The sequence below is a fragment of the Canis lupus genome, chromosome 17 (assembly GCF_048164855.1).
Source record: "Canis lupus baileyi chromosome 17, mCanLup2.hap1, whole genome shotgun sequence".
Taxonomy (NCBI): Eukaryota; Metazoa; Chordata; class Mammalia; order Carnivora; family Canidae; genus Canis; species Canis lupus.
Window position 1 is genome coordinate 15,946,138 of NC_132854.1, and position 5,924 is coordinate 15,952,061.

Here is a 5,924-nt window from a genome sequence, read left to right on the forward strand (position 1 = left end):
CTCCCTAAAACACCATTTAATCATGCCAAACCCTTAATTAAAAATCTTCATTATCTCTTCATTACCACCAGGATAAAGTCCAAGCGCCTTAGTTTCTTTCCACTAACTGGCCTGAATCCACATTTCCAGTTTATTGCCCACTGTTTCCCCCATAGTTTTCTTAGACTCCACTAAAACCTGTCTAGTCACACCTTTCATTCACCTGGAATGAGTTTTCCAGCCTTTCACTGGGATTTGTGCTCATTCTTTGAGGCCTGTGCTGAATTATTCTAACTCTTGCGAGGCTTCTTCTCCAGGCAACTGTGTTCCCCTCAGAGCTCCTAGAACAATGTTCCCATCTCAAGCCTATTCTGAGACATTATTCAATTTTTGAAGTGTTTGTGTTTTCTGTCTACTTGGACTACATGTGTTTTAAGACCAGGAACTGGTCCAGATACATGTTTCTATCTCCCTCTTATCATCACCACCGCCATTCATCACCTGCCACCCCCAATAAATATCAATTATGATATGATTTGGTTATTAGATGCTTGGAGTTTGATGGCGAAAGGACATAACTGGTGTAGTGCGTCCATTGTGGTCCTTTTTATTTGGGACAAACCATATGGGTGACTGGCATGCCAGATTATAAAGGGAATTTATTTGGTGTGAACCGGTACTTAGTTAAATTCATCCAGTCCCAAAGAGATCTAAATAAAGAAGGAGAAATGCTGGGGGAAAGCATCTGACTGTACAACTCACTGCCCCTAAGGACTAAGGGATACAATGAAGGAAAATCCCTTGTGCACAGCTGTAGAATGGGGGAGAGGCTGCAGGGAAAGCAGGCACAATTGTGTTAGTGCCTAAGTTATAATTTGCATCTAAGTGTTCAGAAGTGTGTAGCTCTGCCCTTGTTTGCATTCATGCTAAATGCATTCACACAGGAGTAAGACACAGTATACCTAGTATGGAGAAGTAACAGGTGATTCTCCTGATTTTCTTTTGCATTTCAGTTCTGATTAGAATGTAGATAACTTGTCCTGAAAAGGCTTTCATGGTTAAAAAAGGACAACTAGACAGTGTCTTTCCTGCTTTCTGCCAGCCTGTAGTGCATTTCACCTCAAGGACCTTTGATTCTTTTTTTTTAAATATGTGTTTTTTCTCTCTCTCTCTCTTTTTTATAGATTTTATTTATTTATTCATGAGAGACACACACACACAGAGGCAGAAACACAGGCAGAGGGAGAAGCAGGCTCCATGCAGGGAGCCCTACGTGGGACTCAATCCTGAGTCTCCAGGATCAGGCCCTGGGCCAAAGGCAGGTGCTAAACCGCTGAGACACCAGGGCTGCCCAGACCTTTGACTCTTATACTTCATCTCAACTCACTGTGTCCCTGCAGGTGTTAAGTGCTCTCATTTTACTCATTTGAGTAAAGAATGTCTCCTTCCTGTCTTTCCCTCCTTGCCTCCCACTTTTGAGGAAGAACCATTGGGGGAGGGAGGATAAGGCTTCCTAAGAACAGCAACACTAGATAGTTGATGTTGAGTTTTCTTCTTTATTTCCTTTTTCTTTTTTCTTCCTTCTATCCTTAAAAATTTTTCTTTCCACCAAGAAACAGGAATCTGGGCCACTTGTGCATTGGCGTCACTATGAGAAGCCAGAGGCAAAAACAATTATCAAGATTGTTGGCCTGCCCCTGGCTTCCAGCTAGAGGCTTTCCCATGTTATCTGTGTCCCTACCACTGAGCTATCACTTTAAGGAGCCCCCAAAATTAGCTGATGCCCTCTGACCAGATCCTCCTATGTCTTCCAAAGGGTCTTCTGCAACAGGCTTTTATTCTCCTAATAAAACATTAAAAAACATATTATAGTCAATGAGATCTGAGGTCACATGATGTGGGCAAGACATTGTCTTCAAGAGCTTGAAATCATTCTGAGCAGGTGAACTGACACTTATGACTTGACGTTGTCCCTAGGTTAAGGTGACATATAAATACTTAAAAATTACAAATACAATTGAGGATGTGGCTTAAGTAAGTAATCTGAGGTAGATGGTGTCCTAAAAGAGGTAAATTTGGGCAAGATTTTGATGCATATTATATAAAAAACTGGAAGAGAGTAGTATACAAAATGACATGGAGGCTGAGTCAGAGTAATCTTATGAGGACGATGGGAGTTTGATCAAGAAAGAGAGCTCAGGATGAAAGTTCATTTTCCCAAAGGCCTTGAAACGCAGAATTAGTCTCATCTGTCTTTGCATCCATGGCAACCAGGATAGTGTCAGGCATATAATAGGTGGGCAGTAAATGTCTGAGGTAAAGCATAAAAAATTAATGGTTGCAAGATCAAATATATCAAATAAAAAGTTAGCTAGTGTATTTCTAACTTTCTTCAGTCTTGGTTTAAAGTGTTTTTCTTCCCCTACTGCTTGCTGGACTTCTTGACTTTCTGACAAAAGTCTAGCAGTAAATGGAAATCCCTAGATTATTATTTTATGCACATTTGTAATGTTTTACTTGCCTCATGGTGGGTATGAGAATCAGACAGGAAAAAGCACTTTGATCCCTTCTTAGTAGAGAGGTCATGTCAATGCCTAAGGAAGATAATACCACCAAAGCATGTTTAAAGGCTTTTTGTTGGTGGTGGACGTTAAGGTCTTCGGGGAAAGGGTGAGGGCAACTTCCAGATCATTCATGTGCTACAGGGAACGTCTCTAAAGCTCTCGTTCAACTGGTAAGTTGAATTTTCCCAGGGTTTTTGTTTTGTACTCCCCCCCCCCCCCCAAGGTCAAAGTAACATTTGCAATGACCATTTCTTGTTTGGGTACAAACTTTCCATAACACACCTCTCAGTCTAAAGAGGAAAGCACCACAATTTCACTCCACTTGGAAGGTCATATATAACGCAGAGCTGAAAAATGAGTGGAACAATCATTCTTTAGAGAGGAGAAAATATGGAGGCCTTTCCCTCTGTGTGAACTGGGAGGTCTCCATAGTAACTGTGAGCTAATTGGTGAACTGTGCATCAGCGAACCGCGGGGCGGGGCAACTCCCTCCCGGACCTCCAGGCACACGAGCGCCACCTAGTGATAAAATTCCACTTCAAAACTTCCTGAACAAAACGACCCCAACTGTGTGTTCATCTAACTTCTCCTTGAAGAACGATTCCTTCAAGTTCACGTAGATATGTATATAATTTTCACTATTTTAACGAAGAGTTTTAACTTAGGAGTCAAGAGACTAGCCAAGTGAACTGAGAGAAAATTCAAAGAAGCAGCCAATACTTTCGATCACCATTTAAGATTTCTTTTCACCTGTGTATATTTTCAAAGTGCTGATACGTTCTTTTTCAAATACAAAGAACATCTTCAAAACTCTGGAGGAAAACAAAGTGATGTGGATGAAGGGCTGGGAATAGCGTGCAGGGGGACAGAAATAAGACCTTTCACTCTGTACTGTATTATGTTATTTTCAAACCATATGAATGGGGTGTTAATGAAAAAATTATATTAAAAAAGCGTGATTGGCACATAGTCATATCGCAAAGAGCTGTTTCATGTCAGCAAAAACAATATCACAGAGTTACACCAAATATACTAATTTCCAAAAAAAAAATTTGCAAATTTTCAAAGAAAAATAATGTCTTGTCTCCACAAGATTAACGAATTTTCTCCAAGTACATGTCTGCTAAATGTAGACTGGTACATATAGAAACTTCATCTCAAATGCACACATACAGTATGCACACACCTCCTCTCTGAGATTCCTACGTGTTACAAAGGCAGACATTTCAACTATTGATTTTTTTAAAAGATTTTATTTATTTGAGAGAAAGAGAGCACAAGTGGGGAGGGGGCAGGAGCAGAAAGAGGGGGAGAAGCCGACTTCCCACTGAGCAGGGAACGCACCCAGGGTTTGATCCCAGGATCCCGAGATCATTACCTGAGCCAAAGGTAGCCGCTTTTAACGGACTGAACCACCCAGGTGCTCCTCAACTATTGATTTAAAAAAGAAAACAAACACTTAAGTCAATGGTACTCAACTTACTTGAACAAGGTTTACCAAGAACTTTACCTAGTTTGATTCTTGGACATACCAAGTAAAAAAAGTAAATGATGTTAAAAGTTACAAAGCAAAGCTCATAGGACATGTCCTTCAGGTAGCCACAAGTGCAGAAATTATCTTCTGAGACTTGGGAGAGGAAAGACACATTGAATCCTACACCAAATGCCGCGGACTCTCATGACAGAGACATAGACCCACAGCCATCAGGCTGGCTTTGTCAACATTCCTGTGATACCTACCAGGCCACCTGTCACTGTGTTCAGGAGGGGCAGACCACCATATTGCCTTCCATCACACCTCAAAAACTATGAAAATTTGTGTTGAGGTTATTTTATAACCAGGCCAAATTGGTTAAAAAATGTGAAAAATATCATGTAGTCTTGAAGATTTTTTTTGGCCTCTGGTTGTGGTTGATTTTTTTCTGTCCACAGACCACTTTATGGTTAGGTAAAAGACCCTGGAAACATAATTGTGTCCACAAAATTGAAACAAAGCAATACACAAGCAAACTAGACAGCTTTTGTTGAGCAAGTAGATGTGATGTTTTTCAAGGTCATGTTGAAATTCTGAACTAGCCCTTTAGTGAATAAAACACACACCCCACCATAGTTTACTGTTTTGCATTTTGGATGAATAGTGAGGGAAAAATACATTTCTGCCATACTTAAAGCACAATAATCGAAAATAAAAGTATAGATTTAGGATTTTGCATAGTCTAGATACATAAACCACAGATTGTAGCCTAAATACAATCTAATCTTTTAAGAGATTTTATTTTATTTATTTTATATAGAAATAGACAATATTAAATAAATAATCTCAACAATTATTACATGACATGTATTTATACTTTTCCTGATAGTCACATAAAGTATTACATTGAATAGAGGCTGACAGAGAAAAAAAAGTTCAGATGAGGGTGTTTGAAGATTTTTAGATACATACCTCTCAATCTTTTACTGTATAAGCTTGTAATTTTAGCAAAGAACTATAAAAATAGAATAGAATCACTGATGAGGCCATTATCCTGTATAAGTGGACTAAGATGAGAGATTTTTAATTTATCTGACAGTTGGTTTTGGCATTGTAAAAAAAAAAAAAAAGGAAAAATATGTACAATTGCAACTGTTGAATGATATCCAATTTATAACTAGTCACATGGCTACCAAACTAAAAAGCAGTGAAATTGAACCATTCTCCAGTAAATTAAAGTCATGCCAATATCCCATCTAAACTGTTGGCCCAACCATTCTCTTCATTTCATCCAAATTGACCTGACCCTAACCTGTCCATTGTGAATTGTTCTTAGAGAGATAACTACAATCTAACATTTAGTAATGATTATTAAATAAGGGGAAGAAACAAACTGTACGTCAGTCAGAACTGGATCTTGAATTCTCACTTAGAAAATATTCATCTTTCTAGAGCTGTAAGTAGTATAAGAAAATCTTTGGTGTTTTTGTTTAAATATGATTTTAAGGTTATTTTCTCTAAAAGTGTAAGCCAGGGATGCTTGGGTGGCTCAGTGGTTGAGCGTCTGCCTTTGGCTCAAGGCATAATCCCAGGACTCTGGGATCGAGTCCCACATCAGGCTTCCTGCATGAAGCCTGCTTCTCCCTCTGCCTATGTCTCTCTCTCTCTCTCTCTCTGTCTCTCATGAATAAATAAATAAAATATTTTAAAAAATAAATAAAAGTGTAAGCCATTTTGGCTGCTTAGTTCTTTACAGGTGGGGAGGACTTGATGTTCTCCATGAAATTTTATCATTGTTTTCTTTCTGTTCTTTTTTTTTTTTTAAGATTATTTATTTATTTATTCATGAGAGACAGAGAGAGAGAGAGGCAGAGACACAGGCAGAGGGAGAAGCAGGCTCCATGCAG

General features: G+C 39.0%; 1 long non-coding RNA gene across 2 annotated transcripts; it reads right to left on the reverse strand.

Annotated features, from left to right (window-relative positions):
• Positions 1-397: 397 nt before the first annotated feature.
• On the reverse strand, positions 398-2,973 carry LOC140607937 (uncharacterized). 2 transcript variants are annotated; one of them, XR_012009853.1, is made up of 4 exons: positions 2,826-2,973; positions 2,501-2,573; positions 1,721-1,822; positions 398-1,627 (listed from the first exon to the last, which is right to left on the reverse strand). It is a non-coding gene; the product is annotated as an uncharacterized lncRNA (long non-coding RNA). The 2 variants fall into 2 exon arrangements; XR_012009854.1 differs by having other exon boundaries at positions 398-2,290.
• Positions 2,974-5,924: the final 2,951 nt, after the last annotated feature.